This window comes from Topomyia yanbarensis, chromosome 2 (assembly GCF_030247195.1).
Source record: "Topomyia yanbarensis strain Yona2022 chromosome 2, ASM3024719v1, whole genome shotgun sequence".
Classification (NCBI taxonomy): domain Eukaryota; kingdom Metazoa; phylum Arthropoda; class Insecta; order Diptera; family Culicidae; genus Topomyia; species Topomyia yanbarensis.
This window is the reverse complement of record NC_080671.1, coordinates 324372755-324391210: the sequence shown is the minus strand read 5'-3', so window position 1 is coordinate 324391210 and position 18456 is coordinate 324372755. Positions and strand designations below refer to the sequence as shown.

The 18456-nt window shown below is 36.7% G+C and overlaps 1 protein-coding gene across 7 annotated transcripts in view; it reads left to right on the top strand.

Moving 5' to 3' along the window:
* Nucleotides 1-27: 27 nt before the first annotated feature.
* LOC131683774 (RING finger protein 44-like) overlaps nucleotides 28-18456 on the top strand; it is an 85847-nt gene continuing 67418 nt past the window's right edge. For 5 of the 7 annotated variants that reach the window (XM_058966050.1, XM_058966058.1, XM_058966057.1 and 2 more), the window contains exon 1: nucleotides 28-76. The gene's annotated coding sequence lies outside the window, so the exon portion shown is untranslated. Of the gene's footprint in view, nucleotides 77-133; nucleotides 707-18456 lie in introns of those variants that run through there. The other 2 variants (XM_058966054.1, XM_058966055.1) reach the window with 2 other exon arrangements.

The window sequence follows — 18456 nt, the reverse complement described above, 5'->3', positions numbered from 1 at the left end:
GGTGAGCTTTTCATTTATTGGTGAAGACTAGAATTACATCTGTCATTCATTCAGTTCGCAGGAAACACAAAGAAAGGTAATGGTCGCTCGCATTCGTTACAATTTTTTAAAAAATGGCTACTAATTCTATTCGAAACTAAGCAATTGTTCTCAAAAAACGTAGCTAAAGTGTTTATTCAGAGTTTTGAAGTTGGAAAATGTCGCGGAAAGTTGTTTTTCTAGTGGAAAAGTTGCTTTGAAAAAGTTGAATCATACGGAAAGAGTGGAAAAGTGATCCGCACCTACAAAGTTTTGCCAGTGGATCAATATATTGTGTTTCTCAATGTACATAGGCTGCTTGCGAGCTCTTACACCCATATATACACAGCGTTTAGTCGTTCTACTGTATGGTTATGTAGTGTAATCACTTGGATGACAAGAAAATATCCTTGTGAGCGAATAAAAAGTATTAACCATAGCGTAAATAATACATCATTGTCATGAAAAGCAAATTTCATTTCCGAAAATAATTAGTTTTTCCGTGGAAATATTTCGTTGTTTGAGGCATGTGAAAGTGAGAATTTCGGGAAAGGTTTTTCCACTAATGAAGAATGATCATTTGCTTAGAAGACCGTAACGAAATCAGAATCAAGCTATGTCATTGCCTGAACGGTTAAGCTATAGCCTTGAAATGATTTAGCTGCGATTTAGTCCTCATTCGGAAAAAGTAAGTGTCCTGCTTGAGCCTATCATTTATGTATTATGCTGTTTCTTTGTTGAGAGCTGGTGTTCTAAGGTGGTGCAATAGGAAGGTATAAAACTATCTGAACATAAACATTCTTGTAAATGTACCAAGGCCTTACGTGTGTCTTGCGTAAGCGAAGATCGATGTTTTTCATTAGTATATTTTTTGTTCCGAGCAACTTTACACCGAAAACACCCGCTAATAATCATTCACAATAATTTATGAATCCTTCTCTTAAACTGTAAAGTTCGTGTAATGCGAAGTCACCAAAGAAAAGAAAAAAAAAATGATAAAGTTATCTATGTTTCCGTTGTAGTGTCTATGTGTTAGTGGGTAATACATGTTTGATATATAAAGGCAACTGCTAACATTGAAAAATGAGTTTAAGTGAATTAGATTGCTAAGAAATACCGAATTCAACCGACCATTGCCAACGAGAAGATAGAAAACGTTTAAAGATTAGGATGAACAAATGTTAGATCTGACGAAAAAAATCTGCCTTATTCAGATTCGATCTCGCGCATCATCCGTCTGAATGCTAATACCACAGATATCAGACGTTTAGGCTGGATTCAAAATTTATGTAAACACTTACAACTGCCATATCGACTAAAGCGAGCGTCAGAAACACGTTTAGTAAACGTTTCTAGATGGCGCAGTGATCGATGCAATGCAGCTGGAGCGCAGCTGTCAAACATGTGTAGCGAACAGTTGGCACTGATTCCACCATTAACCGGTTTTCAAATTTATAGATTCTCAAAAAAATTGTTCTAGCCGATTTAAATGGCTGTTATATGTACCAATACTGTAGTTGTGATTCGCTGGATGGTCACTTTTTAACTGGGCTGCGTTTTAGTTGGACCTCCGCTAATTGGACCATTGTCCCACTATAAGGCATTTGAACGCTAATATTTCGTCAAATTTACTTTGACAATCTATCTATCAATTTTTTACACTATTAATGTCTTATTTGTAGCGTTTTTGACTTTTGTCAGTCGGTCCAACTAGCGAATCAAATTTGTTAGTTGGACAGAGGCTGTGGTGCAACAGGCGAATCACGACTGTACTATTTCTGTACTTGTTACCATAGCGTAAAAAGTCGCACTAATAATCATCAACAGTTTGTTCAGGGTAAAAGCAAAGCCTTAGTATTATAACCCCTATTCGCCTCCTGTTTCAACAGACTTCACAGCATACAGAATAAGTACCGGACTAATGCTACGATCATACTGACGGTGAAAACCCAATAGTCCAGTTTGGAAAAGGAATCATCCAGCACGATACTTTATTTAACATCTTACCTGTTGGACGGTCGAAAGCTGCAAGAAGACAAATCACAGGCTACTATGATGAAGTCCACGTGTTGGCACTCATGATATGTGTGAGCGCACAGAGTGATACCGTAGATGTTCACAACTTGATACACCATATATTTTGTACTCCTCTGTAACCCACATGCATGGAGAATCAAAAATCAGGGTACGCAATTGCTGTTTCTGTACATGAAGACTTTGTCACAAAAAGCCACTTTGCATACTTTGTTTTTCCAAAAATGATCTAGAGTGTCTTTTGAAAAGGGTCAAACTTTTTTAGCAAATTTTTTAAATTTCTAAAAATGACAAATCCTACAAAAAATGTAGTAGGAGTTGTTTTCACAAAATTAGTCAAATTTTTGAATAAAAATATTGAAAAAATTCTTCATCGACTCCTACACTGAAAAAAATTGATTTTTTAAATTAAAAGTCGATTTACAAAAAAATCCCATCTTTGATTTGGATGAAATTTTCTTGTAAAAAATCAAGTTGGGCACTTTCAATGAAAAAAGCAGCTTGAAAAAAAATTGCCCAAGCTAATTTTTTTGTTCAGCGTATTTTTGTCGAAAACTAAACCAATGAAAGTCATAATCATAATCAGAATAAAATAAAACTCAGTTTGTGAGAAGATATTGTCTAATTTGCAACTATTATTATTAATCAAGAACCCCATTGAAAAGAGTTCATGTCATTAAACAAATATTCCACTAATACTTCTTTATTTTCGTGTTTAGTTCTGAGGAAGGATCAGGGAAAGAAATAACCACCACAACATTATGTATTGAATTTTACATAAATATTTATTTATTTTTATATATAACATTTGCCTTAAAACTATCTTCATGCATGCTATTTTGTATTATTTCAATACAAGGAAAATATATTTGGTTCATATTCTGAATTAGAACACCTTTTCGCCTCAGCTTTGCCACCAGGAATAGGCACAAAACTGTGGAATTTCTGAGTGCCAGATATTGTTTAGGCGTTATTATACAGTTCTTCGAGTTCTTCTGACATTTTGTTGTACTGTTCAGTGGATATGTAGCCAAAATTTAATATTATGATTTTCTTATTTCGATTATAGAGGTTTTAACCTGAAGGTCACTCGCCTTTTCGGGTTATAAAAATCTGTGCGGGGTCGGGACTCGAACCCAGGTGCGCTGCGTACAAGACAATCGATTTACCAACTACGCTATGCCCACCCCCTAATTTTATGATATTTTAATAAGTTTGTTCAACTGCCCAGTTATATAACTCTCGGGGAGTTGTTATGGTATATCCATATTCGCTAGCAAGACTTGCTCTTTTTACCATTCGCTTGAGAGTGCCACCAATAGCATCACAGGGTCCTTTTCCATGGGATGTTGCGAAAAATGCCATTCTGCGCTTAATTCATACTTTGACTGGAATCTACACAAGATTGGGATGTTTTTCTTATTTTTGTATTGTGCTGCTGCTCCATCAGACATAAAATAAATTTTAGAAAAGTTTATCAATTGTTTCAAACATTTATCATTTTTGAGATGAACAACTGAACTGCAGTCTTCCAGTCTTCCAGTCTGCCAGGCTTCCAGTCTTCCAGTGTTGCAGTGTTCCAGTGTTCCAGTCTTCTAGTCTTCCAGTTTTCCAGTCTTCCAATCTTCCAGTCTTCATTCAAGTTTGTTATGAATATATACCAAATGCGTTACTGATACTTTTTGCATGTATCAGGCAACTAGCAGTGGAGAAATTGGATTCTGAGATGATTATGACTTTCATTGGTTTAGTTTTCAACAAAAATACATTGAAAAAGAAAATTCAGTTTGGACAAAAAAAAGTTTTGTAAAGTATTTTTGGTAGGTAAGGAACCTATCTTAGAACAAAATTTCATGAAAGATGGTTTTTTTTGTAAACCGACTTTATATTTTCAAAATCAATTTTTTTCAGTGTAGGAGTCGATGAAGAATTTTTTCAATATTTTTATTAAAAAAATTGACTAATTTTGTGGAAACCACTCCTACAACATTTTTTGTAGGATTTGTTATTTTTAGACTATAGCCTTTTGAAAAAATTGGTAAAAAAGTTTGACTCTTTTCAAAAGACAGTCTAGATCATTTTTGGAAAGACAAAATATGCAAAGTGGCTTTTGTGACAAAGTCTTCATGTACAGAAAGTTTCATTAAAATCTGAGAGGGTGCTGCCAACATTTGTTCGAGTTGAGTGGCACAGTATGATACAACCCTTTTGAAATCATCAGAAGGTAATGATTTATTATGCGGAAAATATGCCCAACAATAGACGTATTTCTTGTTTACGTTATCAACAGTCATATCAACTATGACAGCACAAGTATCGGTAACAGTTTGATGATGTCAGTCTGCATGATACTGACTCATGGAACTCCTTATGCTCAGACCACGATTTGTATCTATGAGAGTTAAACAGCTATGTGTCGATTCTATAAACAAATTGCACTCTTGCTACTAGCAGAAGAAATTATTTTCATTTCTGATGTTTAGAAAGTAGCATACTCTACGAAAAACCGAATTTTAAAACACCGAATCGAAGCCAGTTCGTGATTAGTTACCGCTAATTTCATGCCCCAAGCCGCAAACCCTGAACAGAAAGAATTGTGATTTTTATCGGTTTCTACTAGTCAACCTTGCTGGATAGCTGGAGACTACATTTGCACATTGGGAAAGAAGTTTATTATTAGGATTCAGTCGGCTTCATGAACTGATCGTAACAATTAGTTTGTACAGCTCCGTGCTAATAACGAGGACCAATTGGAACAAAAATCTCTCACCCAAAAGACATTTTCTTTGGAGGCAAATTAGCTCTTATAAGCGCTATCAAACCATTAACCAAGAATCAATCAGTAGCTTCGTTGATTTCTGATAGCGGCGAATTTCTCACAGGTCGACATTTCCTGGTCGGTAGCGAGAGCACCTTACGTGATACACTTATCTCTTATTGTTTCCATGTGTTATCATACTTTTTCCACTAGCAAGCTAAGCAAATTTGACTTAAAAATGTACTTATACCATTCCCTTAAGTGCATTTAGTACTTTTTAAATTGTTTTGTCGCAAAATTATTTTAATCACATTGCATTTGCAAAAAACGACGGTCTTGAAGCTACTAAATTTTTGGTGATGTCTTGTTATATCTACTGATGAATTTCAGCGAGGTAAGAAGAGATGTGGAATAAAGTGTCAAGTTGTTAAGAGGCATTGAATGAACAATCGCAATGATGAATTTTGTTGATTAGTAATTAGAAATATTACAAAACTTCACGGAACCATTACTGTTGAACTACTTTACCAGTAAAACGTCACTTAGTGCACTTAACTAAAAGAAACTGCTTTGAAATTAAACAATAGGGATCTTTAATTTGGAAAAATTGCGCCAGTTTTTCATATGTATTGATAGCGGGTGTCCTTACGAGTACACTCATATCATTCTTAAACCTTAATTATTCATTTATGATTTTTAAATTTAAAAAACCAAATTAAATTCAACCAGCAAACTGACAGTTGTCCTACTAAATGACGTATCTGCAAATATCTCGTTCGCCTCATTGTTAACCGGGACAGCACCCCACACAGCATGATCTGGTACTTTTTCAATCCGCTAGCAGTCTGCCATCCCAAGTTTTATCTGCAAACTATGGTAGATCTGATAAGGCAACCTATAGAGTCGTGCAAGTCGCATGGGTTTGGATGTGTTATTGTCCTAAAAGGAAACAAACTAAAAAATGTTTTTTTTAATAGCTTCGGGTCAAAAAATTTAAAAAGGACTGAGATATTAACTCACGGTACTAATCTGCATCAGAATATGCCTTAACCCGCACACTCCTAAAGATCCCTATCGGAATAAGGATATAAAGTATATTTTTAGGAGAGAATCTTTTAAGGACTAAAATAAAATAAACTGCAGAATAAGTTTAATAATAAAATTTCAAAGAAATGAGGAAAGATACAAATATGAAGTTTATGAAAAAATTATTGATCATCTTCAATCTCAGCTTTTGGATAAGAAGTATTGTTATGTGCATTATTCTTTTTTTAGAAAACTAACAGAAACCTTATCAAAAACACAAACTTATGACTACTTCTCCACTAAAAGATTACTTGAATCCATCAACTGAAGGATATGGCTTTGTTAGGTGGAAAATTTTCTTACCTCTCCAATGGAACTAAAAGATTTAAAATACACAGTACACTTTTCAAGTTAGATACATTTAAAGAAAAAACAGGTCAGTTACAGAAAAAGTACAATAACTATGTAACGGTTGAGATTTGATGGTATGTGTACAATCATTTTTCCCCAAATATAATTCTTTGGGATCCCTCGCGAGATTCTTAACTATGAACCAAACACCCTATCTAGTCTAATCTAGTCTTGTCTACACATACACAGCCAATACATGTAGGGATCCTGGAAAATTGCATACAATTTTTCTTGTCAATATTAATGTTTGTGACACATTTGGTATGTGACACAATCATTAAAGCGGCCAGGCCAACTGTACAGCGTATAAAATGAAGATGGTTGAAAATTATATCGCAATCAAATTATTCATTTAATGAATGATTCAACCAATGAATTATTTTGAACCTTGGATAAGGAAGAAACGTGGACAACCGTATCGACCGTTTTAATTTGATGGGGTTTGATGAATCGTTGGGAGTGACTTGGCTAAGAGGGTAAATGTTACTCCTTTGGTCTTAAGTTCCTGGGATGGGGCAGAGGTTATTAGCCCTGTCCTGGCTAATGAGCCAGTTATAGCGCCTTCACTCGTTCTCTGTAATACTGATAGAGCAAATTGACGGAATCGGTTAATTAGTACTATATATTAAAACAAAAAATCCCAAACAGCTTCGAGAACAGAAAAAAAATCCCACGAAAAAGCTTCCATAAAAACAAAATTTTAATTATTTTTCCTGTTTAGTGCGTTTGTGCGCGCGGAATTCATTGCTTTCAAGGCAGCTGAAAACTTTTTGGTAACTATGACACGATCGGTTTTATTTTGGCAAGTTTTTCTAACTTGTCTTATAAGGCCTTCCGGGCTGAAATAAATGCCGAGGCCAACAATCCGTAATCTTCAAACAATCAAAACCGGAAGGTTTGAGTTTTGGGTAGAAAATTTGAAAATCCGACCGTATTTAACCTTCCGGAAGCCGCGCTTATGGCCCACTGAACGAGCAGCCGCTGGTGCCCTAAGACGATTTCGCTCGATTTTCAGAGCAGCGTGCACTCAGTGCACTAGCGCGACTTCCGGAATGTTAATATATATACAAAACTTACCGCTTTAGTCTGTGGCCACCGCCACACTGTCGTATTAGCTACCGAAAACGGTGCTGGATAGTACGGTGAACTGTAGGTGCCGCATCCGATCTTTAGCGTACTGAAGGCAGCACCCATACCCCGAATACTTCTGGCTCGAGCGATCTGTGGGGCGCCAGAGTTATTCGGTGTGCACTTCCCACTTGCTATTTGCACTTCCCACCAGCACGTAGAAGTTACCTTGCTTAGCGAGCAGCACGCTAAAATTGTTCGGAGAACTCTGGACCAGCAAACCACCGTATTGCACTTAGTGTTTCACCACCGGGAAACATTAACAATGAACCAAACACCCTGTGTGCTAAAATTCTTCCAAACATACTATTCAGCTACACCAAACCTTTTTTCCACAAAACAGTTCATGGGAATCGTCACCATTTTCTGTTCGATCTCATGCAAAACGGACTCAGGCATAACTTCGTTAGAAGTACAATGAAGACCCGATTTTAGCAGCATCCGATTTTAACAGCCCCCGATTTTGTCTACCCCCCCCTAACTGTTTGACCCGATTTTATCAGCCTTATATGAAAATTGATAGTTGGTAGTTTGATGAGCTCTAGCAGACGAACCAAGTTGATTTCGAGTATATCCTTTACTTGAGCAAATATTTCTTATCTTAGAGATCCAAAATATGCAAAAATTTTGCACTATCAGACCCCCTTAAGGGAAATTTAAACTAAATAATCAAAGGTTATGAGGCTATATCTAGGGACTAAAGAAGAGCTTGAGTGTATTAAAAAGAAAGAAAAAATATGTCCCGATTTTGTCAATGTCCCCGTCTTTACTGTATAATAACTTTTTCCAACAAATCTAAATCTATTTGCAGTCACCTGTAAATGTACATGATACATTAAGCGCCACCTAGCGTTCAAAATGCGAGCTAGTAGGCTTCCTTCATCTACATTATCGAAAAATTCCATAGAATCTTCAAACACGTTTGGCCGGTAGCTAGACTTATCTAATTTGGTTTGAACTTGAAGCAGACACTCCTTGTTGTATTGGGAATTGAGATGGAGGCCATTTTTTGCTTGCCACTCTAATGCTCCAACTACGACGCTTCCTTTTTTTAGAATACTTTAAACTGTTTAGTGACAGCGTATCGCAGAATAGTAGGAAATGAGAGTTTCAGGTATCTAGGAACACGCTCCTTATGCAGTTTGTTGTATATCCTGAGTCTCGTTCTGGGATATGCCCTGTATTTCCCATTCAGTCATGAATTTACTGATTCGGAATTCAATTTGTCTATTGAAAAGGCAAACTCAAACACACACACGCACCCAATTGAACTCGTTGCCAATGTGGCAGTCAGACGCATTGCTACAAACTTCTGTGAGATTCAAATTTACATCACAATAACTCTTACGTTCGAAACGTCGAGCCGTGTCGATGGTCAATAAATTTGTACACGATGGCTGGTCGTTGCATTGTAGCGTAGCTGGACGACTGAAGTGGAGGTAGCAGGTATGCAGACAGTAGGTACATAGCGTAGCTGGTGAGTAAGTCAAGTTCTCATTTGCTGTTGCTTCGCACCAGCTTCGAACAAAGGCGTTGAGTTGAGTTGTAGGTAACTCTACAAATAACCTTGGTAGAGGTTTCACCCCAAGCCCTGGTGCACGCATACACGCTCACCAGTGGGAAGCAGACAAGTTTAAACAATAATGAAACATTCATTCGTTTTCCGCTTTATAAAACATTTCAATGATATGAAGCGCGAAATAAAAAATGCTTGATGCTAGCTACCAGCACGAATAAATACGGGTGAATGAAACAAAGGAGAAAAAAAAACATAACATTTTCAATGACAATCAGCAGCCAGCATAAAATTGAGCTCGGAGATGAAATGTAAGATTTTTTTTGTTGCTGAAATACCAGTTGGTTGTATATATGCGTTGGCATATTGTAAAGTGGCTAGACATGTTCACTTTAGTGCGAGGTTTGGAATTACTGGGAAAACGTGTGCTGTTGAAGTTCGGGTATTGTTACATACATACATATAATGGACCCGCATAGTGGCGCTACTCGCTACCTCAAAGCTTGTGCTGATGTACATTTGCCACTCTAGGCGTATAAGCATGCTGTAGGTTTGACTAGCTGCTCGAGTCCAGCTTGTGACGCAATAAGGAGCTCGCGAAATCACTGTGCGTGTTAGTTATTTAATGTAATGTCATTGTGATAGGCACATAATCATGAAATTTTAGTTTTATGTGCAGTTATAAGTCGTATTTGCTGATGTTGAAACAGTTTTCATTGGACATCTTCAGAATCAGGATTCGGAATAGATTGGCTTAATCCGTACTTTCCCCATGTTTTTCAAGTATTTGTCTTATTAGAAATCCTAAAATAAACGAATACAAGGTAATTCTTAAACAAACCATCGATATAGTGGCGCCACTCGACGTCCCCGCTTTCAATTACCAGGATTCACATAATAGAATGTATGTATTTCAATATTTACGTATACAGTACCTACACGCTACTTTACGCTGATGTGATGGTGCTGAAGATAGGAACGGCCTGCCTGAAAATGTTCCCGGTTTGCTAAAATTTTTGTCCGCACTCCCTCACTGTGAGTTGAAGAGGCGTAGTCAATAGCATAACTTCCAGTATATCAAATAATATACTGCATGGGATTCAGGCGTGTTGCAACATCGATAACAGTTACGGACTTGTAGCTAAAACGATAAAACTCACTAATGATTATGTAGAGTTTCATTTCGATGATGATTCTTAAAATGCTTAGTCTCAAACTACCGCAAATTTCTCGGTGTAAGCTCCCCGGGGTAGCCGGTAGCCACCGTGGGCATTAATTTGGCTTCTTTCCATTGGGACCGAACCGTCACACATACCCCGCACTATAATATGTTTGCTCGGTATTTTATTTTAATGTCACCCAAACCACTTCCTACCGAGAGAAAGTGTCGATATTTTCGAATCCCTTTCTACGCGTTCTGCTCACCGCCGGTGGCATGTGGTTTGGACAAGGCAACATAAAAGATCCTTCTTGGCCGAGCTCGGTTCGAAGCTAAAATTAGCTTTTCCCTGTGGGTTGCGTGGTTGCTTTGTGGAATTGCAGGATGTCAATAAGCTTTGAGGTGGCTGAAACAGTTTCGAAAGTGTTGCGGTTTCCTCAAGAATTAAGTATGGCTTGTTTATAGAAACATCTATAACTGGAATGTTGTACATAACACGCTACCGCTAGCTAGGGTTACCATATTCGCAGAATTTTCTGTAATGTCACACATTTATTTAATTATTTTGGTCACAGACTCTTTTTCACAGATGCCTTATATTAATATGTTTATAAAAATGTCAGATTTTTACGAATTTTTGATAGCATCCCGATTTTTCAGTTTTATTTGAAAATTTAACACAAATTTTCACGGTTTTATTTGTCTGAAACACAGATTTCAGTGTGGAATCCTAGTACTAGCAGCGTTAGGAGAGTCAATCTATCTTCTTCTCAAATAATAAAAACAAAACAATGTGTTTGCAATTCGCATCTAGTAAAGTTTCTTGTATGTAGTTATACCTTTTTGTAGATAGACTGTCGTATTTAACAAGAACTGTATCGCAAATTAGTTATCCACATTTTTTGTCGTGTAAAAATGATGTAAAAATTATTCACGTTCGAACACATTTCAGCAATATCCGGACAGATGTTATCAGAATTTTTGGACACTTTAGCCTAATTTTTTTGAACTGCGTGTCTCCAGCTGCTTTACAAGTCTTTTTCAATCACCTTCTTCACAATCGTCCATTAGGTTTCGATGGGCTGAAGCTGTGCACAATTCAGTGGATTGATGTCTTTCTCAATCAAATCTGCAACCTTTCCAGTGAGCCGTTTGTCCAAAACAGTGAAGGGGTATCTCATATAAAGTCAGCAACCTCTTCAATTGACACTCAGATTGATAGATTTTGGCATTTATAATTATTTTAATGTAAAAAATGGCGGACTTCAAACTGCAGTAGCATATTGCTTGTCATACCAGTATTTTTCGATCAAATTTATGCGTCTTGATTTACTGGTACTTTAGAGACAAAATTAATCCGATTTTGATAATCGTGGTATAAAAACACATTTAAGTGATTGAAGGAGTTCTATTCTCAGAATATTTTGTGGATTTACTCAATAATGAATGAACTATTTCTCAAAAATTGAAGGAGTTCTATTCTCAGAATATTTTGTGGATTTACTCAATAATGAATGAACTATTTCTCAAAAATTAATATATAAGTCCCCTACAAGATACTTAAAACTTTTTCCAAATTTAAGGGGTTTGACTCTTGGAATAGACATTGCGATCAACGGTGAGTTTGATTTTAAGTGTTATATGAATATAGAGGACTTCATATAATTCTTCTAGAAGTGAGGTAAAAGTTTCTTCATAGAGTTCATATTCATATTATACTCGTGGCATCACCGAGAGCAACTGTTTTTTTGAATCCATGACTTCTAGTGAAAATTAAAACTTGATACTTCCTAGGGTAACGATCCTATTTTCACCATCTTTCTATCATCAACCTATTTGCATTATTTTATTTATTTTATATTGGGAATCCTCCGCCGTGCATCAAAGAAGAGGCTGCTGCCGTTTTTCCTTTGCTTCTTCCACTGTATCAGCTCCCGTTAAGCAGTCGTCAACGTAAATATACTTGACTACCTGCTTGGCAAGTGGTTATTTCTCACTGTTGTCTTCTGCCAACTGCTGCAATGTCCGAGTAGCCAAAAAGGTAGCGCATGTAATTTCGAACGTATTCCATATTCATCCCATACTCCGCTAGAGGATGTCCTGGTTTCTGCCACAACATACGCATGAGCGTGCTATCTTCTTTTGTAACTTTGACTTGTAGATACATTTTTTTCGATATCTCCAGTCAACGCAACGTAGTATGACCGGAAGTTGAGTAGTATATTGTACAAGGTGCCCTGGCCCACTGGACCCGTCATTAGCAAATCGTTCAAAGCCAGTTCGTTCCATGATTTCTGCGATACATTGAAGACAACTCGGAGTTTCGTATTAGTGCTGCTCTCCTTGATTACCGCATTATGTGGTAGGTAAATGATTGTCCCTGGATTACGGACAGGTACGATCCGCGTAGCATATCTGGCTTGGATAAAGTTAGATATGTACTCGCTATACTGGTCCCATAGATCCGGATCCCCTTGCAGTCGTTGTTGCAGCGTGTTGAAAAGGTACAGGGTTGTATTCCCGGTATCTCCAATGGTAGATGGATTTTGACGAAATGGTAGCTTTACGATGTATCGTCCCGTTGAGTCCCGTGTAGTGTGCTGCTTGCAGTACTCCCAGAGATGTAATCACTTCTTCCAGCTCCCAGAATCGGACCACTAGTTGATTCAATGTGGCTGATCCGATGCTCCAGCTACTCCGATTATGCACGATATTGTAATGTCACTTCCGGCGGAATCCGCACAGAACCCGACTTCCACCCCTTCCCCATCGTAGCATTTCGTCACAAACCTCTGAATACCCCCTGGTAATTACGTAACTTGGCGGAAATTCTCCCCCTCCCCCTTGTCACCGCAAAATTTAAAAAAAATGAAAAACGATGTTAGTTATTCCCCTTTAAAAAAGCTACGTAGTATGAAATGACCCCCTACCCCCCTTGTCGTCACACATCATCACAAAATACAAAACTCTCCCCTCCCCCATATAATGCTACTTCATTTATGGATGATCCCTTACCTTCCCGTAGTGCCAACCAATGTACGAGCTACCTTATGCGTTTTCGCTTGGATTCGGGCCTGGGTCGGGTTCAGGCCCCAACCGCAGTCAGTTCGTACATTTTGACAGCGGCTGGGGTTTGAGCCTGACTCAGTTTCGCCTCGGGCAGGCGCTGCATTAGTGAAGATTTGTGGGTCGTATGGTGATAGGGAAGGGTAACCAGCGAGGCGCCCGTGTTAATGTATCCGTCATACGAAGTAATGCTTTCGGTACATTTACTGCTCATTTTATGCCGCTCAAATCACTGAAATCGCAAATAAAATCGAGTTTACTGTTATAACTTAGAGGTAACACTTTATTCCAAGCATCCCTTTAGATCCCCCCACGATTTATATATGTATTAATAGGGCATGCTGAATAAAAATGAATAAATTTAGCTGCTACTTCCTGCTACTCTACAAACCGTAGCCCCTTAAAGTTAACCTAAAACAACCAAAAAATAGACATGCATCCTAAAAACGAAGAGATAGCGAGTTGATCATTTCTGCAGAAAGGTGTGTTTTGAAAGCATCTACAACTTTCTAGAACATCGAAAAACTGTAAAAAATCTAATAAAAAGGTTACAGTAAAACACCTTTTAAGGGGGTATTCTGACATGTATTTCAATTTCACCTAATAACTTTTTTCGCTTAACAGATAGCCATTTCATTATTTCAACAATGTTTCATAAAATCATTTCGTCTACAAACTTTCCATATATGACTATCAATTTTGGTAACAACTTGTAAAGTTATTTTTTTATCTGCGTTTAAACCTCCCTTCAATCAAAATTTTTCAACATTATATTAAACTACTGAAAAAATAAAGAAACCTTTCCGAAGACAACAAAATGTCATAATCAATAGTTTTGTCGCAAATATCAATGTCCGGCTTTTTTTGATGCCGCCCCACTGTGCACCGGGGCAAAATGCCTCTCTTCAATTCCCAGGATTCCTGAATTATCTAAAAAGTAAAAATGACTGATAACAGTAACGATTCATGAAATCAACGTACTAAGTTAGTTTGGTATTTTTAATATGTTGCAAAACAACAATAGCGTCCTAAATGGTTGGATATTATTTATATATGCAACCAATTTACGAACGACTTAGAGCATTTTTTCGTCTGGATAATTTAATTGTTTTATGGTGTAAGCCATATTCTATTCGTTGCTAACAAGACATCTCGAATTCGATTTTCTTAGCAAGTTTGGGGTATGTATCTTTCGATACGCCTTTTAAAAACAAATCGCATGTGGTGCGACTTATCAAAGAGAATAGGGAAAGAGACGAATAGTGTGAAGCCAAAAATACCTTATTGAGCAGACCAATCGTGCAATGTAAATAAACATTGCTCATTCCTGAGTTAGAGGAGATAAGTATTGTACATCTATCAAAAAAGAAATTTGAATTTTCGTCAGAATTTAGTTCAATCGTGATTGTAAGGTGCATTCTAGAGTATATGTATGAGTAAAACAAGCTTTAGAATTATTTCATCTCTTTGTTTCGAAATGCACATCTTTTGATAAACAAATCCAACGATCGGCGTACGGTTTGTTTTCAAAATATAATAGGAGTCATTTAAAGTGCTGCCTGTGGAAGCGGTTGCCAAAATTCTAGTGTTAAAATCATCATAAAGGGAGTGTTTCCGTTTTGACTGATTTTCACTCTTCGTCTCTTTCCCTATTCTCTTTGCGACTTATGTGACAAATAATTTTATCGACATACCGTAAGGCGCTCTACACCATCTGAGTGGTTCTGGACTAAGATCATATTTGTCAGTATTATCACACCATTTACGATACGACGGAGTAGTCTTTCATTGATATGGAGAATTCAATGACTACTCACTGTTTGGTATACAATACATCCACTCACCCTTTTATTTCGTGACAAATAGAATAGCTCGTAAGTTTTTAACGCCGCCAGATCTAATCATAGCTACTATAATTTTATATGTCCATTATACTGCTAAGAAAAAAAAACGAATTTTTTGCTAAATCGGTAGTCCCACCCCAGTGTCGATTCCCAATTCCACCAGAAAGCCCGCTAACTTGAATTTTCACCGCTAGGTGGCATTGCATCCAGCAGTTTATCGCTGCAAGTGAAAATAAGACTGAATAAGTTTGAAACTATTTTAGTACCGTCTTTTGACTACAAAATTGTGGTTCGATATTTCACCGTATAGAAGGCGCCATCACTAACGTATTAGGCGTAGCGTATTGTTAAATCGATTGCCTTGTATGCAGCGCACCTGGGTTCGAGTCCCGACCCCGCACATCGGGTTAGAAATTTTTCATAAGAGATTTTTCTAACCTGAAGAGGCGAATGGTTAAAACCTCTGTAATCGAAATAAAAAAAGAACTAACTTTCTTGTTTTCTCTTGTAGTGATAAACTGATGCATACAGTGCCACCTAGCGGTGAAAATGCTTTCTTCAAGCATTGTAAATTTTTGAATAATCCAATTCAAACAATTTTTCGAACAGCTAGAATTGTTCGATTAGACTAAAATTTGAAGCAGACACATCCGGTGGGACTAAGTTTCGACTCAGGGGTGACCAGATGAGGGTCATCTTGTCACTCGAATCACCCATAAGGCTGTCCCAAAAAATCGATATTCGAAAAGTCATGGTGCTCAACCCTATAATGAAAAATAAGCATATTTTAAGCACTTTTGTAGAACAAATCAAGTTTCTAAAAAATTATCTAGAGGTTCCGCAAATGCGATTTATGATAAATGGTCATTTTTGAGCAAAATTGTCGTATATAAGTGGTTGCCGCAACTTTTTCAAAGCCCAATTATTTTTAATATATTTTTCATTTTTCTGTGGACCTTAGAGAATAAATCCCACTTAAAAGTTTTTTATATAAAGTCCTTATATTAATTATAGAACCTCTTAATCATGACGAAATGAGCAATACTTTCAAAACATGCTTTTGGTTTATTGAAAAAAAATTATTGACATTCATTTTGTGTGGATTTTCTTCAAAATTAACCAAAAAAATATTTTTTTCGCCATGATTAAGAGGTTTTGCAAAAAACTTTTAAATGGGATTTATTCTCTAAGGTCCACAGAAAAATGAAAAAATATTTTAAAAATACTTGGGCTTTGAAAAAGTTGCGAAAACCACTTATATACGACAATTTTGCTCAAAAATGACAATTTTTCATTTGCGGAACCTCTAGATGATTTTTTTAGAAACTTGGTTTGTTCTACAAAAGTGCTTAAAATATGCTTATCTTTCATTATAGGGTTGAGCACCATGACTTTTCGAATAGCGATTTTTTGGGACAGCCGAATACCCATACGTAAAGACGGTACAGCATCTAAGAATATTTAAGAGCCTGACAAGAAAAAAAAAAATCCACGTCAAATTTCTGTTCGTTTTCATTTTTTGTCTCAACTCAAACGTGAGAGGAGTAATTGTAGTACTGAGGCTTTGCTTTGCTTGTTGACCATAGTATCAGCGAAACATCAACTGCTATCATATCAGTAGGTTTAAAAATGAAGAGCCAATAGATCAATTAGATCATAAATTTGCATAAATCTTTTAAAGGGTTACATACCTTTTTGCAAAAAAAAAAAATATTTTATTACTTGAAAGTAGGTATCATTTAATAGTACATTTTTCAGCGAGAAGCACAAGTATTTGCTTATAAAAAAGTATTGATAATTTGCGTACCATTTCCTCGAAATCCTTTAGAATTTAAAAGCTTTGCGTTGATCACGATGAAAGTCCAGCTGATCAACTAAAATCCCAAACATAAAAAAAATCCATTAGTATTCAAGTATTCCTCGTACACTAACGATTAGTTAAACAAATAATTTATATGTTCTGCAAACGGGAACGCTTTTCCAAAAAATTGTAATAAACATTTTTAGATAAGAATTTTTGTATAAAGTAGGAATCGTTGACGTACGAGAAAAATTAACTACAAACATTTGAAAAAAAAAAATTGAAGATCGATTGAATAGTTTTCGGCAATCGTGGTCAAGGCAAAGTAATTTTTTGGAAAAACAACATTTCGAGAAAATTGAGTATAAAATTTCAAGTTACCACTGCTCTTGGTAGGCAAGGCGCGTTTCGAAACGTTGTACCTTTCGATCCATTGCTCGGATCTCTATGAATTCGGGAAAATATTCTCAAATAATTGTACTTTCGAATAAAGCAAAAACTAACAGTAAACAATGACGAAACTAATGGGGTTTTCGATTGATTGACACCGGTGTAGTGGAGTGCACTGAAACTGCACCGTTTTTGGACTGTGCAGAAAACTGGGTATGTTCCATTGACACTTCTGCTAGAATGTGCAAAACCAGTGCAATCCACTACACCGGTGTCAATCAATCGAAAATCCCATAAGACAGCATTAAGTTGAAGACCAACTTCTAGTTGGGAAGTAAGTTGAACAAACAAAAAGAAATACAGTCAAGACCCGATTTTATCAGCATCTGATTTTATCAGCCCCCGATTTCGCATACCCCCGATTTTATCAGCTTTTTGACCCGATTTTGTCAGCCTTTTATGAAAATTGATAGTTGGTAGTTTGATGGGCTCTAGCAGACGAACCAAGTTGATTTTGAGTAAATCCTTTCTTGGGCATATTTTTCTTATATTAGAGATCCGAAATATGCAAAAAATATATTAAATTTTTCGCTGTCAGACCCACTTAAGGGAAATTTAAACTAAATAATCAGAATAGGTTAGCTATATTTAGGGACTAAAGAAGAATATTTTAAAAGCTTCGGGTAATTGAAAAGAAAGAAAAATATATGTCCCAATTTTGTCAATGTTTCCGTTTTATCAGCCTAAAATTCACTAAGGGGCTGATAAAAGCGGGTCTTTACTGTAATCAACATAATACTACTTTTCCTAAACTGTTTAGTTACCACCTTTGCAAATTATGACATTTACAATCCTACAACTCTCCACTCTCTAGTGTTGACATATTTCACCTTGTCGTCAAATCTCAACAAAGAAACAGCTCGTTATCTACAGAGGTTCGGAGCACGGAATGAATCATGGCAGCAAACTGCTACACGGTCTAACGGTAGGACGGACGTGATTTGCATGCTAGCACCCTTTATATACAAAAAAAAACAAACCAAGAGATTATTTTACAGTAAAATGCTATGGAACTTGTATCAGTGTATGTAGGATGTTTTCAAACGGCAGAACGAAGACTCGCTTCCAGAATTTATAATATGCTTTTGCCAGTGTTTTGTCTAAATTTGTTTTGGTTTCGGGTGTGTGGTTCGTATACTTAGTTTAGGATAGTACGTGTTAAAGTAAAGCATCGTCTGCAACATCAGCAGCTTTTCGCAATGTAAACACTATGTACACCCAGTATGACTAACAACATCATTGATT